Here is a 23,815-nt window from a genome sequence, read left to right on the forward strand (position 1 = left end):
TGAATGTATGTTTTTGGCACCTTTGTCTAGTATGAGATAACTGTATTTATGTGGGTTTGTCTCTGTGTCTTCTACTTTATACCATTGGTCTACATGTCTGTTTTGGTGCCAATACCATACAGTTTTTACTATTGCTTTGTAGTATAGTGTAAGGTCTGGTAGTGTGATGGCTCCTGCTTCACACTTAATACTAAGAATTGCCTTGGCTATTCTGGGTCTCTTAATTTTCCAAATGAATTTCATGATTGCCTTTTCTATTTCTATGAAGAATGTCATTGGGATTTTCATAGGGACTGCAGTAAATCTGTATAAAACTTTTGGTAGTATGATTGTTTTGACAATATTAATCCTGGCTATCCAAGAACATGGTCTTTCCAACTTCTAAGGTCTTCTTCAATTTCTTTTAGTGTTCTTTAGTTTTCATTGTAGAAGTCTTTAACATCTTTTGTTAGATTGATTTCCAAGTATTTTATTTTTTTGATGCTATGGTGAATGGGATAGTTTTCCTAATTTCTTTTGCAGTGGATTTGTCACTTTTGAATAGAAATGCATTTGATTTGTGGGTATTGATTTTATATCCTGCTACTTTGCTGAATTCATTTATGAGTTCTAAAAGTTTTCTGGTAGAATGTTTTGAATCTTCTAAATATCAAATCATGTCGTCAGAACATAGGCAAACTTTGAGCTCTTCTTTTCCTACTTGTATCCCTTTAATTTCTTTCATCTGTTGAATTTCTCTGGCTAGAATTTCAAGGATGCTATTGAACAGAAGTGGTGAAAGAGGGCATCCCTGTCTTATTACAGTTTTTAGAGGGAATGCTTTCAATTTGTCTCCATTTAGAATGAAGTTGGCCATGGGCCTAACATAGCTAACTTTTTACAATGTTGAGGTATGTTCCCACTATCCCTTGTTTTTCTAGTGTTTTGAACCTGAAGGGGTGCTGTATTTTGTCAAATGCTTTTTCTGCATCTGTTGAAATGATCATTTGATTCTTGTCTTTAAGTCTATTAATGTGATATAATATTACATTTATTGATTTCCATATGTTGAACCAACTTTGCATCTCAGGGATGAACCCCACTTGATCATGTGCAGTATCTTTTTAATATGTTTTTATATGAGATTAGCCAGAATTTTATTGAGAATTTCTGTGTCTATGTTCATCAGAGATATTTGTCTGAAGTTTTCTTTCTTTGTTGTGTCTGGTTTTGGTTTCAGGGTGATACTAGCCTCATAGAATAGGTTTGGAAAGGTTCCCTCCTTTCTATTCCATGGAATAACTAGAGAAATATGGGTGTTAATTATTCTTTGAAGGTCTTGTAGAACTCAGCTGAGAAACTGTCTGGTCCTGGGCTTTACTTGGTTGGTAGATTTTTGATGGCATCTTCTATTTCACTGCTTGAAATTTGTCTGTTTAAATTGTGTATGGCCTCCTGTTTCAGTTTTGGATAGATCATATGTCTAGAAATTTGTTGATGTCTTTGAGTTTTTCTATTTTATTGGAGTATAAATTTTCAAAATAATTTCTAATTATCTTCTGTATTTCAGTAATATCTGTTATGATATTTCTTTTTTCATCATGAATTTTAATGAATTGAGTTTTCTCTGTCTTCTTTGTTAGTGTGGCTAAGTGCTTATCAATTTTGTATATTTTTTCAAAGAACCAACTTTTTGTTTTGTCAAGTTTTTCAATTATTACTTTTGTTTCAATTTCATTAATAAATAAAGCTCTGATACTAATTATCTCCTGTCTTCTGCTGCTTTTGGTGTTGATCTGTTTATTTTTCTAGGACTTTGAGCTGTAATGGTAGGTCATTTAATTGTTGACTTTTTATTCTTTTAATGTATGAACTCAATGCCATGATCTTTCCTCTTAGCACTGCTTTCATAGTATCCCAGAAATTATGATATGTTGTATTGGTGTTCTCATTACCTATAAGTAATTTTTTATTTCTTCCTTGGAAATCATATTGGTTTTTATAGGTTGAAAAACAAGCCAATGCCATGGAAGACCTTGATAACTTAAACCAATCATCTGAAACAGCCTCAAAGGACTTTGAGTTGGCTCACCCTAATTATAAGAAAATTTTGCTGTTGATTGAACAACACAAAACATCATGTAAAGGTATGACCTTTGCATAAAAATTAGGCCTTTTATATATATTATAGTAATAGTATAGGGCACTGCACTGTGGAGCAGTGATGTGTTATATCTGTTTCTATCAGAAATATACTTTATATTAAAATAGATGGATAACTATGTTACAGCCTTAGCCAAAGAGCTATGATAATTTGCACTGCACTTTTCTTTGTGAATGCACCTCAACTACTTTTATTGGCTGTGTTGCTCTCTTATGCCTTGATCATTATCAGGTCAGGTTACCATTGTCTCTATCTGAAGTCTGCAGTAACCTTAGACCTGTTTTTCCTGCTGCCTGACCTCCTGAAATCATGCTCAAGCCTGCTCTCATAATTACACATTTTTTAAAATTCAGATCTGATTATACTAACCCCTCCCTTGAAAACTAACTCTCACTTATCTTTGTTATAAGGTTAAAGATTTCAGTTATCTAACTTTATTCTGCATTTCTGTGTCCCAAACAGTGTCTTAGATGTTTGGCCTTGCAGTACTGCTTTTAGTTTTCAAAACCTTCCATGAGTTATTATTGAAATATGATAAAGTGCACATATATAATGTATGTGATTTGACAAATTTTGACATATGTATTAAACATGTTTAAATACCAAAATCAAGATGTTGACACTGAGATTCCATCTTATTCCAGTTAGAATGGCAACAATCAAGAATACAAGCAAAATAAATGTTAGTGGTGCTGATGTGGGGGAGAGGGAACACTCATACATTGCTGGTGGGCTAAAAATTGGGGTGCAACTACTCTGGAAATCAATATGGAGTTTCCTCAGAAAACTTAGAATGGAGCCACTATTTGTCTCAGTTATCCCATTCCTTGGTATACACCCAAAGGAGTTAAAATCAGCCTACCACAGTGACACAACCACATCAATGTTTATAGCAGGTCAACTCACAATAGACAAGCTGTGGAAACAACCTGGGTGTCCTTCGATGGATTAATGGATAAAGAAAATGTGGTAGATATATGCAATGGAATATTACTCAGCCATAAATATGAATAAAACTTTGACATTTTCCAGTAAATGGATAGAACTGGAGAATATCATGCTAAGTGAAATAAGCCAATCTCAAAATACCAAAGGCCAAAAGTTCTCTCTGATTCCTGGATTCTAACTCAAAGCAAGGGAGGGTGGGGAGAGGAAGAACTGAAATCCATCAGATTAGACAAAGAGAAAAGAAGGGAAGGGAGTGGACAGTAGAATGAATCAGACATAACTTTCCATTCCTTGTATTTGAATACACAACCAGGGTAACTGCATCTTGTACAACCATAAGAATAGGATTCTAAATAGAATAAGTTATACTCTATGTTGTATAATTTCCCAAAATACATTCTGCTGTCATGTGTAATGAAAAATAACAAATTACAAAAGATAGTTAAGAAACCCAATACTCACAAAATAGTTTTCATGCCCCTTTATATTCCCTGATTAAGAAACTGTCAAACTGTTTTCCAAAATATTTCCACCATTTTCTATGCCCATGATATGAGAGGTCCCATTCTTTTATATCTTGAATCTCACATAGTATTGTCAATTTTTACAATTATAATCATTCTAATGGGGTGCACACATGTACACAGTATGGTTTCAATATGCATTACACTAATGACAATTAATGTTGAGCATGTTTCCCTGAGCTTATTATTAATTTGGATAACTTTTTGGTCATTTATTGTTGGGGTCCTCTGTGTTGTGTCCCACGTGGAGGAGGAAAGGGTTGACTGCCAGAGGAGGATGTTGGTGGTTTTTCTATCCATTCCTTAATAAACACACAAGAGCCAATACTCTTTTTATGAGAGAGGGGGTGTAACGGGTCTGGCCATACCAGCTCTGGCCTCTTTACAACATTAGACCTGCAGTAGTCCAACTGTCTGTTATTCATAGATGCACAGCTAAAAGGAGGCAAGGACGGGGAGGAGCTTCTTCTGTGATGGACAGGATAGGGTGGAGTTAGGAGAGCCATCCTCTTAGGGGGAAAATTCCAGAAGGAGACAGGGAGCCACTCCTGTGCATCGACACATGCTTCCTGGCAGTTCCTAGAAGCCAGGCCTCTGCATCCCATTGCTTAACCTAGTCTGATTCTACTAAATAAGGATGACTTCCCACAATTTATACTTTCAACTCTCTTTATTTGTTCTTTTTAGTTATACATGACAGTAGAATCCATTTTTATATATTTATATAAGCATGAAATATAATTTATTCCCATTAGGATTCTAGTCTTGTGGATGTACACAGTTGAGATTCACTGTGGTATAACAAATAAGTACATTGGAAAGACTTGTCAGATTCATTCCACTGTCTCTTGCCACTTAAAAAATTAGTTTCTTTCATTATTTGATGAGGATGGAGAGTTCATTATATGATCTGGATACCATTCCATTATCAGCTATTCTTTTTGCAAAATGTTTTCACCACTTTGTGACTTGATATTTTCTCCTCTTGACAGTTTAAGAGCTTCAGTTTTAAATTTTGATGAAGTCTAACTTATGTATTTGTTCAATTACAGATATTTGTGTTATAGCATTTTAATTTATTTTGTGAACCATTTTATTATTAGCTGACACAGTAATTGGACATATGTATGGTTTAAACTGTGACATTTCAATTCATATATATTATGTGTAATTATAAGATAAGCATGTTTCAGATATCTGTCACCTTGATTATCTTTCATCTCTTTTAGAATCATGTAAAATTCTTTCTAGAGAATAGATATTATGAAACCAACCTACATGCCCTTTGACAGATGAATGGATAAAGAAAATAAACATATATTTGTTGTTGATTTCTGATCTGATGACTTTGTAATTAGGCACATTACCGTGCATTGTTAAATCATTATGACAATCTTTAATTACAATTTATTGTATGGTGTTATCACATGTTGTAATTTGGTGAGAAGAAAGGTGGTGGTGAACTCTTCTACATTCTGGCCGACTTTCTGCCTATTTTTTCTCTCACTTACTGAATAAAAGGCTTTGGGCTCTTAGATGATACCTGTACATTTGCTTATTACTGTGTGTAGTTCTATCAGTTTTTTTTTTTTTCATGAATTTTGCATCTGTATGGGGTACATAAACACTCAAGATTGTGTGTCTTCTTCATTAATTGAATCTTTTATCACTGTGAAATGACCATGTCTATTTCTGTTAGTGTTTTGTAATTATACCCTTAAATAGCCTTTCCTGTTAAGCCACATTCTACCAAGTGTCAGTATGGTTTGTCTTCTTCATATTTTTAACCAATTTGTGTCTGTATTAAAAAGGTATTTCTTGTAGGAAATTTATGGTTGTAGGAAGCATATTTCTTCCAGGAAGTGTAGTTGAATCAGACTGTTTTGTCCACACTGCTTTTTAATTGAAGTTGTTAGAACTTTTTGATTTAATATAATTGTTATATGCATTTGGCCCTGGAGCAGTCTTGGTGTTAGGAGTGCCAACCACCTCTGCAGTCAAAAAATCTGAGTGTATATTTGAACCCTGCAAAATCAGAGTTACTAAAGGACTGCTGTTGACCAAAACTTTCTTCATAATATAAACAACATTTTGTATGTTAAAGGTGTTGTGGGAGGAGTATAAAAAACTGTGAGAGATCACTGCTTACAGTGATAGTCAATTTACTGGAGGTAAACTGCTCCCATGGAGATGATCAACTCAGGTGACCTTTTAAGCAGATGCTTGTAACACTTGAGTTCACCTCAGTACCCATAGGAAGTGACTACAAAGTTACTAGAGTAGTGTAGTTATGTACTATGACATTTCCTGACTTCTCTGAGTTGTTTCAAATTGTTTCTAATTTCCTCAAATAACAAACAAATCCTTGTATAAGACAACCCACAGAGTTCAAACCTGTTTTGTTCAATGGTTAATGTAGTTGGGCTTACCTGTCATTGTGCTCTTTGATTTCTGTCGGTTTTCCTCCCTACAAGTGTAATTTGTGTTTCTTTTTAAAGTATATCTTTCATGCCTCCTATTCTCCTTTTGAATTTTATTTTGGAATTCAGTTAGGGTACTGGTAATGAGCTTGGTTCTTCCCAGTCTTGTTTTTATGATTTGTCAGGTGATCAACTGGTTATGAATTCTCCACTACTGGGACTTGTTGATGACTCTTCCCATGTCCTGTGAAATATCAGATATTCCACACTGACTTGTAGGAAGAGACACACTTCCTGGCACTCTGTGAACCGAAGGCAGTTTCCTCCAATGCTTTGCAGTGCTTTTGCCTTTGATCTCAAGTTGCTTCATGGCACTCATGGGTTTGTTGTCCACTGGTCTTCTAAATATTCAAAAGGATCCCTCTGAAGATCTCCAGGATTCTTTCTCTGTAGTGCTTTCTCCTCTCCTGCTCTATCCTGAGATCTCTCTATGCCTTGGTTTTACCAGAATCTCAGCCCCATCATCTCAGCTCAGGGAGGCTGATAGACTCTACTGCTTGTTCTCCTTGATTCAGGGCTGGAAGCTTTCTCACAACAGGGAGATGACACACTTGCAAAGCTTACATCATTTGTTTCCTGTCTTCCGGGGAACATTGTCCTCATTGTCTGAAGTCCACTGTCTTGAAAATTGGTATTTAATGTATTTTGCCTGTTTGGGTTTGGGTATTTCAGGTGAGTACGTGTTACTCCATTTTGACCAGAAGCAGACTGTAATAGAGCTTCATTCAGTGCATGCTGTATGTTGACTGGAATGCTCTTCTTCACCCTCTACCCAGCTACTTCCTAATCATTCTTCATTTCTCTGGGGAGCCATATTTTCCTCAGGGAAATCTTTCTGTAGATTTGATTCCATTATGTGATTACAAAACTTTTCCTTACATTATGCATTTTTTTGGTCTTCTCCTCTACACTTTAAGCTAAAGAAGAACATGGGTCTGATAGGTTTGTCTACCTATATAATATATAATATGCCTGAAATTGTAGGCAGACTGCATGAATTTGTTCAGTGCAGGAATGAGTGCATATGAAAATGTAAGTCATTCCTATACGAAAAATATTCAAATATTTTACTTCTATCTTATTTTTTCCCTCATATAGATTCTATTAGTGTATCCAAAATTGAGGATGCAGTTATTTCCTCTCAAAGAATAGAACATAAAAAATGTCACTGTTCACAGTGTTTACTACTTACAGAAGAACTTGCAAAAATGGAAGATAAAGTTTGTGGACTAGAGATGAAGCTATTAGAAGCAATGAGAGTGAAATGCAAGCTAGAGCATAAAAAAGCAGAGTGGAAACAAAAACTCTTTAATTTGAGGTACAATATCCTAAACTTAGAGGAATGTTTGAATGATTTTTTGTTTTAACTACAGATATGTAGGGGATATAATGTATTTCCTGACTTACCTTTTGGCATTTCATAAGGGAGTAAATTTCTTATTTATGTGGAGTGTGAAAATCTTGGACATAATAACAAGTCAGTAGAAATGATTGCTTCTACTAATTAAATGCATATTCTCTCCAATCATAATGTTACTGGCTACATAGAAGTTTACTTTACAGGAATCTCAGTATTTTGTAAGAAATGAAGTTTTGGGTTGTCTTTCATTCTTTTAAAAAACATTTGTATTGCAATCATTGCTTCAAGAAGCCTCATTTATAGAAATCATTTTCTATATGTTTATTTTTACTACATTCTTCAAAATAGAATTATTTGATTAAAGTAGAGAGATTTTTTAAAAAGTATTTGATCAGGATTTCTAAATTGTACTCTAGAAAGTTTATGTTAATTTACAGTTCCAGGAGAGATGAAATGGGCATTTTCTTCAACCAAGAACATGTTTTGAAAAATTACATATTTTTTTTCTTCTGGTGTCTGGGATCAAACCCAGGATCTGTTCAAGTGGGTTGGTGTGCTACTACTGAGCTATATCCCCAGCTACTGTTTTATTCTTAGGACCCATGAAAGAAATTATGAAAAGTGATTACAGACTAGCTTATTCACCTTTTCTCATAAATAAATAAAATTAGTTCAAATTTCTCTGGTAAAAGGACATTTTACTTTTTATTTTTGGATTAAATATAAGGTCCTTTCTTATTCCAAGGGTGATTTGTAAGTTGTTTATAAAGTACATAATAGTCAACAAGATCAGTTGAAAGTGTCACCCAGAAAGAAATAACTAAAAGTGTAATAACAGGAATTAGACTCCGTGGACTAGCCTTGGGTTATATTAATGTGCTGATATGTATTGTGTGAAAACAATATAAAAAGGTGCTATATCTTACATTGTGAATCATTGCTAGGAATATGTTCAGTGTTTCATGAAGATAAATCCTTATTTCTAGTAAACTTATAAACTGATTTGTAAAAAATACATTTTTTAAACATCTTTAAATTTTATTTAGAATTGAGGAGGAAACATGACTTTGCCTGAAAGTTAAGTTTCAACTTGTCAATTTACAGAATCATCTCAAAATTCTTTTTGCATAATTTCTACCAGAGTTATTTATAACAGACTCTTAACCACTAATGGAATGTTCTTTATTACCTTTCTGTGTCTAAATCTTCTATATCTATATATACATATATCCCCCTTTGAGAAAGATTGAAGAAGAAAATAAAATATGAAAACAAGAAGGGAAATGTATTTGAGAACACAGAATTTTTGATTAGAATGATAAATTAACATATGAAGAGCCAGATCACAAAATGAACTTTTCACTTTCTAACAAAATGAATTTTAAGATAACCTATTTAACTGCAGCAGTGACCTACAAGAAGAGGAGAAGAGGAGAAGTAATGCTGAATATTTTTTAAATAAAATTAAGACCAAGTTAAGAGAAAAAGAAGAAGATTATAATAAAGAAAGGGAAATAAAAACACAACTTGAAATCTCTCTTAAAACAAGAGATATGGAACTGAGTGCTGCAAGAAATAAGTTAATTGAGGTAAAGTAATCCTCAGTAAAGTTTCAAACTTCTTATTTCAGCATTATGATATTTGTATAATTTAATATATGTAGTCATGTTTCACTTAATGATTGGGATAAGATCTGAGAACAACGGCATTGTTTAGTAATTTCATCACTATGCAATCATAAGCTTGTACTCACACTCACTGAAGATGTCTACCCTGCAGTATACTCTTATGTTTCCACTGTTATATATCCAGTGTGTTGTCTATTAAAGAATTGTTATGCTATGCATGACTACATTATTTAGATTTAAAACAAAAGACTATCTCATCCTAAAGTTAAGTGATGGCCTTTATGGCTAAAATTATTTATTGCAAATGTTGACTTCTAATGGATGCTCAACATCATTTCTGAATGTAGTAATGGAAGGTGAGTGAAGTTAACTCACTAACGTAATTGTTAATTTGGGCATTTTATGTTATAACATAAGCTGAATCACTTTGAAAATATCAGGAAACTTGTTACATGTTTTATAAAATGTTGTATTTCATGATACTGCCTCAGTCTGCATTTAAGATATGTTTCTGCTCTGACCAGATTAGCTGTCATATATGTGATTAAAATTTGAGCTATTCATGTCGGATAAAGTCCCATGTGCCTTAATATACTCCTTTTTTTTAAGATATATTTATTAGAGTACCATAATTTTATGTAGTATTTGGGTTCATTTTGACTAAATCTTACCTGCAAGGAAGTTGAATTCAAGGCCCTTTCCCCTTCTTTTCCTCACTTGCTTCCTTTCTGCTAACCTCCCTCTCTTCTCTATTAAATGTCCTTTCTTTTACATAAGCATGAAAGTGACATTCCCTTTGGTATCTTTATATATGGTCATAGTGTGATTTTGTTAATTTCATTCCATTTATCTTCCCCTTTTCCTTCCTTCCTCTCATTCTCCTACATTTACTTTACTATTCTTTACTGTATCTTTATGAACTCTGACCCCTTCCCCCACTGTCTTCTTTCCCTTATTTTGCTCTAGCTTCCACATATGAAAGAAAACATTTAACCTTTAGTTTTCTCAGTCTGGTTTACTTCCCTTAGCATGATTTTGCCCTTTTCCATCCCTTTGCTGGCAAATGCCATTCTTTCATTCTTTTTTTAGGGCTGAGTAAAACTCCATTGTGTATATTTATCACATTTTATTAATCCATTCATCCACCGATGAATATCTAGACAGGTTCAATAGTTTGGCTACTGTATTCTACTATAAACACTGAAGTGTATTGCTATGGTATGCTGATTTTAGATCTTTCGGATATACAAGGAGGAGTGGGATAGCTGTGTCACATGTTGATTCCATTCCTAGTTTTTTGAGTAATCTCCACATTGCTTTCCAGAATGGTTGTACTAGTTTGCTATCCCACCAACAATGTAACAGTGTACCTTCCCCCCACCATCCTCACCAGCATTTATCATTATTCATGTTCTTGATAATTGCCATTCTGACTGGAGTGAGATGAGATCTTAGTGTATTTTAATTTGCATTTCCCTAACTGCTAGAGATGCTGAAGGTTTTTCATACTTTGTTGGTTATTTGTGTTTCTTCTTTTGAGAAGTTTCTGTTTCATTCTTTTGCCCATTTACTGATTGAACTACTTGTTATTTTTCACTGATATTTTTGAGTTCTTTATATTTTTTAGTATATTAGTCTCCTGTCCAAGAAGTAGCCAGCAAAGATTTTTTCCCATTCCTTAGGCTTACTCTTCACTCTTCTAATTATTTCCTTTGCTGGTCAGAAGCTTTATAATTTGATGCATCCCATCTATTGATTCTTGGTTTTATTTCTTGAACTTTAGGTGTCTCACTGAGGACATCAGGGACTGAACCCATATCTTGGAATGTTGACTGTATGTTTTCTTAGAGCACTTTCAAGGTTTCTGCTCTAATTGCTAAGTTTTTGAATTATTTTGATTTGACTTTTGTGTGGGATGAAAAACTGGGGATCTAAATTCATTTTTCTACATCGGAATATCCAGTTTTCCTAACACCATTTATTAAAAAGGCTGTCTTTTATCCAACATATATTTTGGCATCTTTGACAAATACCTAATGGGTATATGAATTTGGGTTTGTCTCTGTATCATCTTGTCTTCTACTTCATGGTCTTCATGTCTACTTTGATGCCAATACCATGCTGTTTTTGTTACTATAGCTCTGTAGTATGATTTGTGATCAGGTATTTTACTGCCTCCTGAATCACTTTTCTTGCCAAGAATTGCTTTGGCTATCCTGATTCTTTTATTCTTCCACATGAATTGTAGGACTGTTTTCTCTAGTTCTGTGGAAAAAGCATGGGGATTGCATTGAATGTGAATACTGCTTTTGGGAAAATGGCCATTTTGGTTATATTAATTCTGCCTATCCAAGAACATGGGAGGTCTTTCCATTTTCTGAAGTCATCTTCAGTTTTTTTTCTCTGTGTGCTATGATTTTCATTGTAGAGTCCTTTTACTTTCTTGATTAGGTAAATTCTCCAGTATTTAACTTATTTATTGATTGATGCTATTCTGAATGGGGTTGTTTTCTTCATTTCTCCACTGAATCACTGGTAGAGCATAGAGAAGATATTGATCTATGAATGTTGATCTTGTATCCTTTTACTTTGCTAAATTCATTTATCAGCTCCAGAAATCTTCTGGTGGAATTTTTTGGGTCTTCTAGATATAAAATTTTGTCATCAGCATACAGTGATAGTTCGACATCTTCTTTTCCAATTTGTATTCCTTTAATTACCATCTCTTTCCTGATTGCCCTGGCTAGAATTTTGAGAAATAAATTGAATAAAGTGATGAGAATGAATTCTTATATCAGATTATAATGGAATGAAAATATAAATCATCAGTAAGAAAATAATAATGAAACTACATAAAGATATGGGAATTAACACTCTTTTAATTGAAGAATGGATCAAAGGAGAAATTTGGAGAAAAGAAACCAAGAAATTCTTAGAAGCAAATGAAAAACCAAGATATGACATATCAAAATCTTTGGGATAGTATGAAAGAAGTACTAAGAGAAAAAATTCATTCCTTTGAGTGCCTACATTAAAAAAAAAATAGAGAGAACCCAACTAAATAAGCTTATACTCCACCTCAAATCCTTAGAAAAATAAGAACAAATAACACAAAAGTCAGTAAAAGTGAAGAAATAATAAGAATTAGAGCTATAATTAATGAAATTGAGAATAAACACAATTCACAGGATCAATGCAACAGAGTTGGTTCTTTGAAAAGATAAATAAGATTTATAAACCCTTAGTCAAACTAACCAAAAGAAAGCAAAGACCCAGATCAACAAAAGTAAAGAAGAAAAAGGCGATATTACCACAGGTATTTCTGAAATCCAGAGGATTGTTAGAAATTAATCAATAAATTGGAAAAATCTAGGAGATATTGACAGGCTCCTTTTTTATTTTTGATGATACTAAATCATCTTTAAAGTCCTGATTCTCTTTCTTTTTAAATTTAATTATTTTTAAAAAATTTTTTACAGACTGCATTTTGATTCATTGTACACAAATGTGGTACATCATTTCACTTCTGTGGTTGTAAATGATGTAGATTCATACCATTCTTGTAATCATACATGTGCATAGGGTAATGATGTCTGACTCATTCCACCATTTTTCATACCCCTCCCTCTCATTTCCTTAATCTAAAGTTCTTCCATTTTTCTCTCACTCCCCACACCCCCTACCCCATTATATATCATTCTCTACTTATCAGGGAAAACATTTGGCCTTTGTTTTTTAGGGACTAGCTTATTTCACTTAGCATGATATTCTCCAATTCAATCCATTTATTTGCAAATGCCATAACATTATTATTCTTTATGGCTGAATAATATTCCATTGTGTATATATACACCACAGTTTGTTTATCCATTTATCTGTTGAAGGGCATCTAGGTTTGTTTCACAATCTAGCTATTATGAATTGAGTTGCTATAAAAATGGATGTGGCTGTGTTACTGTAGTATGCTCATCTTAAGTCCTTCGGGTATAAACCAAGGAGTGGGATACCTGGGTCAAAAGGTGGGTCCATTCCAAGTTTTCTGAGGATTCTCCACACTGCTTTTCAGAGTGGCTCCACCAATTTGCAACTCTACCAGCAATGTAAAAGTGTGCCTTTTCCCCCACATCCATGCCAACATCTATTATTGTTTGTGTTCTTGATAATAGCCATTCTAATTAGAGTAAGATGGAATCTTAGAGTTGTTTTAATTTGCATTTCTCTAATTACTAGAGATGTTGAACACTTTTTCATATATTTATTAATTGCCTCTGTGTCTTCTTCTGTAAAGTGTCTGTCCAGTTCCATGGCCCATTTATTGATTGGGTTCTTTGAATTTTTGGTGTAAAGTTTTGTAAGTTCTTTATACATTTTGGAGATAAGTGCTGTATCTGAAGTGCATATGGAAAAGATTTTTTCCCACTCTGTAGGCTCTCTCTTCACATTCTTGATTGTATCCTTTGCTCAGAAAAAGTTTTTTAGTTTGAGTCCATCCCATTTTTTGATTGTTGCTTTGTTTCTTGTGCTTTGGGAGTCTTGTTGAGGAAGTCAGATCCTAAGCCAACATGATGAAGATTTGGACCTACTTTGTCTTCTATTAGGTGCATGGTCTCTGGTCTAATTCCTAAGTCCTTGAAACTTTCCTCTTAGTATTTCTTTCAGAGTGTCCCAGAGATTTTGATATGTTGTGTCATTGTTCTCATTTACCTCTAAGAATTTTTTTAATTCTTCCCTGATGTCTTCTGTTATCATTGCATCATTCAATAGCATATTATTCAGTCTCCAGGTATATGAGTTGTTTTTGTTTTTTATTTTATCATTCATTTCTAATTGCATTCCATTATGGTCTGTAGGATACAATGTAGTCTCTCTGTATTTTTGGATTTAGTAATGGCTTCTTTGTGGCATAGCATATGATCTATTTTGGAGAATGATCCAGGAGCTGCTGAGAAGAAAGTATATTCACTCAATAATGGATGAAATACTCTGTAAATGTCCATTAAGTCTATATCATTGATTGTATTTTTTAGTTGTAGAGTTTCTTTGTTCAGTTTTTGTTTGGAGGATCTATCTAGTGGTGAGAGTGGTGTGTTAAATTCCCCCACTATTATCATGTTTTTGGTCTATTTGATTCTTAAAATTGAGAAGGGTTTGTTTGATGAACATAAATGCTCCATTGTTTGGGGCATAAATATTTATGATTGTTATGTCTTGCTGTTTTATGCTTCCCTTAAGCAGTATGAAATGTTCTTCTTTATCACTTCTAAATAACTTAGGTTTGAAGTCCACTTTTTCTGATATGAGGATGGAGACTCCTGCTTTTTTATTGGGTCCATGTGCATGGTATGTTTTTCACCATTCTTTCACCTTTAGTCTGTGGATGTGTTTTTCTATGAGATGAGTCTCTTGAAGGCAGCATAATGTTGGGTCTTTCTTTTTAATCCAATCTGCCAGTCTATGTCTTTTGATGATTGTATTTAGGCCATTAACATTCAGGGTTATTATTGTGACATGAGTTGTATTCCTGGTCATTTTGGCTTATTTTTGGCTTTTAACTTGCCTTGATTTCTCCTTTCATGGGCTTTTCCTTTAGGGTAGTTCCTCCCTTTGTTGACTTGTATTGCTGTTTTTCACTTCCTCCTCTCAAAATATTTTGCTGAGAATGTTTTGTTGTGCAGGCTTTCTATTTGTAAATTCTTTTAACTTTTGTGTATCGTGGAAAGATTTTATTTCATCACCAAATCTGAAGTTAGTTTTGCTGGGTATAGAATTCTTGGTTGGCATCTATGTTCTTTTCAGAGCTTGAAATATATTGTTCCAGGCCCATCTTGCTTTTAAAGTGTGGGCTGAGAAATTTGCTGATATCTGTATTGATTTCCCCTTATATATAATCTGCTGCTTTTCTCTTGCAGCCTTTAAAATCCTATCTTTATCCTGTATGTGATGTATTTTCATTATAATGTGTCTTGGTGTGGATCTGTTGTAATTTTGTGCACCTGGTGTTCTGTAAGCCTCTTGTATTTGATTTTCCTTTTCCTTTTTCTGGTTTGGGAAATTTTCTGATATTATTTCATTGAACAGGTTGTTCATTCCTTTGGTTTGTACCTTCCTCAATCCCAATAATTTTTAAATTTGTCTTTTCATGATATCCCATAATTCTTAGAGTTTCCATTCATGACTTCTTAACATCGTTTCTGTTTAACTCTATTTTCAAGATTTAATATTTTGTCTTCATTGTCTGAGATTCTGTCTTCCACTAGATCTATTCTGTTGGTGATTTTTCTATTGAGCTTTTAATTTGGTTTATCATTTCTTTCATTTCAAGTATCTTTTTTTTTTTTTTCAGAATATCTCTTTATTGAAGTGTCCTTTTGCTTCCTGAATTTGCTCTTTTAACCATTTACTGGAATGGTCATGCATTGCCTGCATTTGCTCTCTTATCTCATCTTTTGCTTCATGGATCATTTTAATCATGCAGATTCTAAACTCTTGTTCTGTCATTTTTCCTGCCATGCTGTTGTTGGATTCTATCACAACATCTTGGTTTGTTAGGGGCATTTTCTTCCCCTGTTTTTTTCATATTGCTCCTATATATTCCCCTGTAGCAGTGACTATCAGAGGTACTGAAGTTTCCACCCTGCAGGCTTATTATGACCCTACAATTTTCCAGTACTTCTCCTTTGAAGGGGAGCTCAATACCAGTAGCACCCAATACAGAGAAAATGCAGACCTGAACCAGATAGCCCCTATGAAGACTTTAACATTATTGTAATGAACAGGATGAGTTCAATTACTATTTACAGCATTTCTAGTTGTGAACAAGAGGATGGGGAAGGGTGTAAGATGTTAGTGAGTAAATAGAGGTACCTGTCAAAGGGCCTCCAGTCTCCAGTAGGTGTCTCAGGAAGGGAGCTGCCCTTCCAATGATGATGGCCACACCATCAGGAATAATTCAAAGTGCCTGCACCAGCCTCCAAAGAAGCTGGGGAGAGCCAGCGAGGGTGTGCTGGATCAGCTCAGGGGGCAGGCACAGTGTCCCTCTGCAGTGGGGGGTAGGCAGGGGGGCTCAGCAACCAGCTTCCATCCGTGGTCCAGGGTCCTCCTTTATAACAGGGTTTTTTTTTTTTTAATTTTGAAAGTACTGCTTTTAATAAGCTTTTAGACTTACATCTGGTGGCAGGAGATCAAAAACTTAATGAAATGTGTCTATGTTCTAGAGGGACAAAATGACACTGAGAGGCAACTTTTTAGAAAAGAGAAAGAATATTATAAGATGGGATTCTGGCAAATTATTCTTGCAAACAACAGAGATAGACATGCAAAAAAACAATTCCTGATTACTTTCTTTTTGTTTTTAAAATGTATGTGTATGTATTCATATGTGTGTGTATTCATATGTGCTTTAAACAAGAGCTCTATGCATCTTGGAATGTGTAAAGAATTTTAGTATCATCTATCTGTATCCTTAATGTACATATTTTCATGATGGGGGCAATTTTATCCCATTGGATAAAGTAACATTCTTATTTCAACTAATCTTTTCTGCAGTGATTCAGTAGTCCCTTTCATGATCGCTTCATCCAGAGAAAATACTTTTAATATATTTCATAGCAATTGGTGATTTTCTCATAATCTCCAAACCATTGCTACTAACAATAGATGTTCTAGTTTGGGGCAGTGATTTTAACCCCTTGGCATGTTAATGTGGAGGTCTGCTTAAGAGTCCCACTAGTAAGCCAGGAGGAACAGTGTAGCCAGCAGAAACCTTAGTGTGAATATTCTTTCCTCCATTTTGAGAAGTGAAACAGTTTGCTCCAAGTAATCTCCTCTTTCCGTACAAAGAGTTTCTGAAAACACTGACTCGGAATACCAAATATTTAATGAAGACTTATTAGTACTTGTTTCATTCCTAATAAAATACATCACTGTGTTTTCTCTTTTTCATATTTACTCATATTTCAAAAATTACAATGAAAAAATAAATATTACTGAACAGAAAACAATCTCAGGATTTTCTGAGAAGAACCTTATACATTTTACTTTATTTGCTGTTAGGATTTTGAACCATATATGTTTAGAGTACAGAAATTACTGTCTTGGAGGAAGAGAACCTCAAATGGGGTCAGAGCACTGGGAGGAAATTCTGAAGCCTGTATCTACTTTTTGTTACTTGGGGGTCTTTTTGTTGTTGTTCTAATTTGTTATACAAAATAAGCCAATCCCAAAGGATTAAAGGCCAAACCTTTACTCAGATATGATGCTAATTCACAGTGGGGGAGCTAGGAAAGAATAGAGGATTAGACAGAGGATAGTGAAGGGAGGGGGAGGGGTTATGGGATTAGGAGGATAATAGATTGCTTACACTTTCAACCTCACCTTTCTTTTCAGAATCGTGGATTAAAAATAATTCACTGGTGTATGTAGTATTGCTGAGTTTAGTGCCTGGATTTATCAGTTATCAATAGGTGTAATTCTTATAATGAAGTAAAAAATGTTAGAAAAGTAGAGTATTTGTAGAACATTTTCAGGAATGGAGAAGCAAAAGAAGTTTGTGAAATTTTTATCTGTCAAATATATGTACACTAAAGCTCTGACTATAGGTTGGCTCTATACCTAAGTTATAAGAATGTGAAAAAATTTTTTAACATGGCCAAACCTATCTTTTTAAAAAAATATTTTTAGGTGTAGATGAACACAATATCTTTATTTATTTTTTATGTCGTGCTGAGAATTTAACCCAGTGCCTCACACATGCTAGGCGAGTACTCTACCACTGAGCTACAACGCCAGCCCCATGGTCAAGCCTATAAATCACTTATCCTGTCTTGAGTCTGTTGTAATTCAGGAAAAGTGTTCTTTAATTCTGAGATTCTTAAACATTATCATTTCTTTTGTATTCTCATAGATTGCTTTTCTTCAATTAACTTTTTTAACTTCTGAGAATGTATGCAAGTCTTTTAAGCTCTGAAGTTTAGATCTAATTTTTCTCCAGTTGGATATCCATTTACTGCAACCTTTTCATTGTACATATTATATAGGTTATTTTTTGATTTCAAAGTAAATTGTGATCTATCATTTGCTGAGTGTTAGCTAAATATCTCCTTGTTTTTGCTTAGGTTTCCACTTGTGTTGAAACAGGAAAACAGCTGCTGGATAAACATCACAGGATAGAGGATATAGTCACTATGTTGAGACTAGAAACAGACACAATAAAACATGAGAACCAAGAAAAGGAAAAGAAATACCTTGAGGATATTGAAATTATAAAAAGAAAGTATGATGACCTTCAAAAGACCATCAAAATAAAGGAAGAAATACTTAGAGAGAATGTATTCCAGTATAATGAACAATATGATAATATGAAATCTGAGATTACAATGCTTATATTTCAACTGGAGTATGAAAAACGAAAGAGGGAAAGACTGGAGACAGAAGTCAAGTCATACCGTGCTGGAATCATTGCTGCTCCCTCCCATCTTCGTGAAAGCCAGACATCAAATGGATACCAAGAACTTGCTTTCCAGAGAGCCAGAGATAAATATTTGCATTCACAGGCCCAGATGAAGTTTGATTTCTCTTGCCTCCAAATTAATTATGAGGAGGTTTCCCAAGAACTTACTAAGTATAAAATAAAAGTCAGTAGCCTACAAAGTAAGCTCCATCAAACAAGACATGCTCTTAAAGAAATGACATTGGTTTTAGAAAATGTACAAAGAGACCTAAGGCAGACACAGTGCCAAATGGAGGAAATTACACACACATATCAAAGTGAACAAACTAAAGTGAATAATTATCATGGGAAGCAGGATTCCATGGAAGAGAGATAGCAACTGCAAAATGAAAATATATTGCTTCAACAGCAATTACACGAACTTTACAACAAATCTGACAATAAAGACATGGTAATATGTATCCAACAGGAATTTCATGATATTATAGAAAAATTTCAAGCTAAGAATAGAAACAACAATCTCATTCTGGAAAAAAAAATTGAGAAGTTAAGCAATCAATGCAATCATTTTGAAGAAAGACTCCATCAATATGAAAATGATAAAACAAAGAAAAGTAAGTATCAAATGTGAAAATCACATGAATTGCCTTTGAAGAAAAAAGTAATGTTTGAATGGATAGAGGGCTGATTCTGTTGTCTAAAGAACATAAGAGTGGTTAGACATGAAGACAACACCTTCTGTATCCTTAGCAGAACTCAGAAATAAATAAGCATTTATCTCCAGAAGGTGGATTGATGTATGTGGTGATATTTTTCAGAGAAATATGTAAGAGTTAAGAATTATTAACATATAGAAATAATATAAGTGATTTGTACAATCATTAACACAAATATCAGGTGGTAGTGAGACCACTTCAACAAGAACTGGCTTCACTAGAAGTTTCATCTGATTATCACCTTAATTTAGAAGAGAATACACAGGATTTAAGAAGAAACCAGATTAAGTTACAAGTCAAGTATCATGAAAGTGGACATTTAACAGTAAATCTGAAGTTTTTTAATCAATAAAATGTGTTTTTGGATACTAATGTCAGTGTACAGCATTCTTTGGATTTCCATTATAATTAATTTTATCATCTTAATAGTGAACTTATTTATTTGTTTTTGTTTTCAGAACTGGAGGTGAACCCAGGGACTTCAACATGTGAGGACTGGACTTTCTCATATTAATCTTATAATTCTGATACTTGTCATACTACCTGACCATATGAATGTTGAACTGAAAAATGAAGAATGGGGAAAACTGAAGCTCTGATATTCAGCCACAGTGATAATTAGTGTACAACTTTGGGGAAATTATATTTCATAGTAATGTTTTACAACATGAACTGTAAACAGTGAAATTTTTGATAGAAAGAATGCAATAATAATAATTGTTTTCCATTTGCTGCAGGATTTGAACCTAGACTTGCTAGACCTTCTGCAAACATAGTGTAGTAAGAATACCTACTTTTTTCATAATCATTTAAAAAATCTTTTGTACCATGTGTTTTACTGCTTTCAAATCCTCACTTTGTTTTTATTTTATGTTTCTATAAAGCTTGTTATATATTTCTGATTTAGCATTTCAAGTTTGCTTTTATTTATCCTTTCTATACATTTAGTTTTCCAGGTTTCTTAGTTGTGCTTTTTAAATTATTTCTACTTTTTAAACTTTATTTTAATGTACTCGTCCTGGCTGATCATTATTTAGTAAACTTATATTACTTATTTTTAGACTTTGAAAAATAAATGCAGAAGACTGTTTTCTTTCAATACAACTTCAACTATATTCACTGTAAAATATTTCTTTATAGGAAATTATTTGGTCACTATTCCAAATTACTCTTTAATCCAGGGGTTATGTAGAAAAATGTTTTATTTTTTTCCACTCAAGTTGATTTGGACTTTATTTTCGGCATTGATAATGGGTATTTGTATGTATGTGTGGAATACACAATTTCACAAGGTTGAATAAAGTGAGTATATACTAAATTTTTAAAAAATATTTGAATCTTTCTTGGCATCTACAACTAAATTTGAATTGCAAGTATTCACCCATTTGATTTTTATGTACCCAAACCACCCAAAAGCCAGCTGATTAAACACTACCCTAAAAACCAAGTGGTCATTAGTAACTTTTTGAATCTAAATATCACATTATTGGTGACTTATTTGTATTCTCTAATTTTTATTTCCTAATATGAACCTAAGGATTTACACTAACATTATTTTGCTATGTTAACACGGTGGCTGGTAACAATGTTTTATTTTTATTACAATGACTATAGTGTAATCAACCTTATATGCTTTTTTCAGTTTTTTACTGGTGCATTGTAGTTGTACACAATGGTGAGATTTGTCATTACATATTCATGCATTCATACAATATAAGAATATGATTTGGCCAACATCACTCTCTAACACTTCCACCTCTCCTACCCTGCCTCCCTCCCCTTGAATCCCTTTCCTTTACTGATATCCCTTTGATCTTCCTGAGATCTTGCCTTTTTCTTTCTAGCTTCTTACACATGAGAGAAAACATGCAACACTTGACCTTCTGAGTTTATTTATCATAATCCATTTTGCTGCATTTTTCTTTCTGCCTGAATGAAATTCCATTGTGAACACAGGCCTCATTTTCTTCATCCTTTCACCTACTGATAAACACCTAGACTGGTTCCATAGTTTGGTAATTGTGAATTGTGCTGCTTAAAACATGGTTATGTGGAAAATAACTTTAATTCTTCAGGATAAATACTGAAAGATAGTAGAGCTGGGTCATGTGGTGGTTCCATGCCTAGTATTTTGAGGAATCTCCACACTGATTTCCATAGTGGATATACTAATTTGCCATCCCACAAAAATTTCAAGAGTGTTCCTTTTCCTCCACATCCTCTCCAGCATTTATTATAGGTGTATTCTTTTTTTAAAAATAAGATAAAAGTTTTATTTTGGCTCACAGTTTTTTAAAAAATATTTATTTTGATTCATTGTACACAAATGGGGTACAATTTTAGTTCCTCTGGTTGTACACAAAGTAGAGTCACACCATTTGCATAATCATATATGTACATAGGGTAATGATGTTTGTCTCATTCTGTTATTTTTCTTCCCCCCACCCCTCAGTTTTCTCTATACAATCCATCCTTCTCCCTTCTTGCCTCCCTCTCACCCCCCTTTATATCATCATCCACTTATCAGAGAAATCATTCAGCCTTTGGTTCTTTGGGATTGACTTATTTCACTTAGCATGATATTCTCCAATTCAGTCCATTTACCTGCAAATGCCACTGTTTTATTCTTCTTTATGGTTGAATAATATTCCATTGTGTATATATACCACAGTTTCTTTATCCATTCACCTATTGAAGTCATCTAGGTTGTTTCCACAATCTAGCTATTGTGAATTGAGCTTCTATAAACATTGATGTGGCTGCATCACTGTAGTATGCTGATTTTAAGTTCTTTGAATATAGACTGAGGAATAGGATAGCTGAGTCAATATAGGTGTATTCTTGATATCTGTCATTCTGACTGGTGGTGAGAGGAAATCAGTGTAGTTTTGATTTGCATTTTCCTTATTGCTAATGATGTTGAACATTTTTCATATATTTGTTGGTCATTTGCATTTCTCCTGTTGAGAATTTTCTATTTACTTCATTTGCCCATTTACTAATTGTGCTATTTGATTTTTTTGGTGTAACATTTTTGAGTTGTTTATATATTCTAGATATTAATGCTGTCAGAAAAGAAGGTAGGAAAGATTTTCTCCCATTTTATAGGCTCTCTCTTCACATTTCTAATTGTTTCCTTTGCTGTATAGAAGCTTTTTAATTGGATGACAACCCATTTGTTAATTCTTGGCATTATTGCCTAGGCTTAGGGGTCCTAAGATGTTTCGTTATACTTTTCCACTACAGTGAATTTAGACTTTATTTTTAATGATGATAATATTTGTGTGTGCATATGTGTGTGTGTGTGTGTGTGTGTGCGTGTGTGTATGCAATACACAATTTCACAAAGTTGAATAAAGTGAGCACATGCTAAATTTAAACATATTTAAAACTTTCTTGGCACCTACAACTAAATCTGACGTGCAAGTGCATATCCATTAGAGTTTTACATACTCATACTGCCCTAATGCCAGCTGATTAAACCGTACCTTAACAACCAAGTGGTCATTAATAACTTTATGAAATTAAATTTCACTTATTGATGACTTACTTGTATTTATCTAATTTTTATTTCTACATATGGACCTAAAGGTTTAGACCAACATTACTTTGCCATGTCAATACTATGGTCATAGCAATGTTTTAATGTATTATAACTATTATAGTGCAATCAACATTATATAGTTTTCATTTTAATTAATGACTTATTTTTTTCCTAAGGGTGACAAAAACACTTTAGTCTTAAAAGTTCTAAATATTACTGACAATAAAAATGAAATATCTAGTAAATCCAATATCAGGAATAAGCTGTGAAAAATTTAATGATCATTAAATTTGTGGCTCTCAATCTTTTTTTTCCCCTCTGCAGTAATTAGTATGGAATCCAGGGCACTGTGCAATTAAGAAATAGCCCCAACATTTATTTTTAATTCATTGTCAGCATTGTCAGGATGCTAAAATTTGGACTCCTTCTGCCTCAGCCTGGGGAACAGCTGGGATTTTTAGGCATGCACCACTGTACATAGCTTCTCAATCTTAAGGTGAAAGGGGGGCAGGTGAAACTACAATATTGGTAAGGAGAAAGAGAAGTAGCCACAAGTCTAGAAGAGAGATTTTTAATTTTTTTATTAATGCACTAGAGTTATACATAATATGAGGATTCTTTTACATAACCATACATACATGAAAAAAATTGGCTCTACTTCAATCCCCAGTACTTCTTTTCTTTTCTTCCTCCCTTCCTTTTCCCATACCTCTACTCTAATGCTCTTCTATTTACTTACAGTTTGTTAGATTATTGCTATATAGATATATATATAGTATATATATATATATATATTTGAAATCTGTAGTACCTTCATATATTGCATTCAGTGGTCACTTAGATTCCATCAGTTCTTCCTTTTCTCATCACCTACCTGCTTCCTTTAATTCCCTTTTCCTGCTCTACTGATCTCCCTTCTATTTTTATGGGATCCCCTCTGTTTTTTCCCCCTTTATTTTGTTCTAACGTCCACATATGAAGAAACTTCACACTTTGACTTCCTGAGACTGGCCAATTTCACTTA

The sequence above is a fragment of the Sciurus carolinensis genome, unplaced genomic scaffold (assembly GCF_902686445.1).
Source record: "Sciurus carolinensis unplaced genomic scaffold, mSciCar1.2, whole genome shotgun sequence".
In the NCBI taxonomy this organism is placed as follows: Eukaryota; Metazoa; Chordata; class Mammalia; order Rodentia; family Sciuridae; genus Sciurus; species Sciurus carolinensis.